The 261-nt window shown below is 43.3% G+C and overlaps 1 protein-coding gene across 1 annotated transcript in view; it reads left to right on the top strand.

Moving 5' to 3' along the window:
- The window catches only part of LOC119591768 (proline-rich protein HaeIII subfamily 1-like), an 8,793-nt gene that overhangs the window by 919 nt on the left and 7,613 nt on the right, over window positions 1-261 (top strand). The window lies entirely within an intron of this gene.

Raw genomic sequence — 261 nt, 5'->3', positions numbered from 1 at the left:
GGAGATGGAGAAACGAAGCACGTTCGGGTTTGTCGAGGGACCTTGGCACTGTGTCACGCTAATTCTCCTTTGAGTGTTATTCCCACCTCATTCTGCCTCGGCGAAAGGATGTGAACGAAGACCACAAACAGAAAGAGGAATGGAGAATGATTATAAGAGAAGACTGAAAAGAATAAATCTAAAAGCGTACGAGTGAGATCGAAAGCAAAGAGGATGAAAAGAGGGAAGAAACGGATACAAATGAAAGAGAAAAACAGACCT

The sequence above is a fragment of the Penaeus monodon genome, chromosome 29 (assembly GCF_015228065.2).
Source record: "Penaeus monodon isolate SGIC_2016 chromosome 29, NSTDA_Pmon_1, whole genome shotgun sequence".
Lineage (NCBI taxonomy): Eukaryota > Metazoa > Arthropoda > Malacostraca > Decapoda > Penaeidae > Penaeus > Penaeus monodon.
This window is presented reverse-complemented; position numbering and strand designations above follow the sequence as displayed.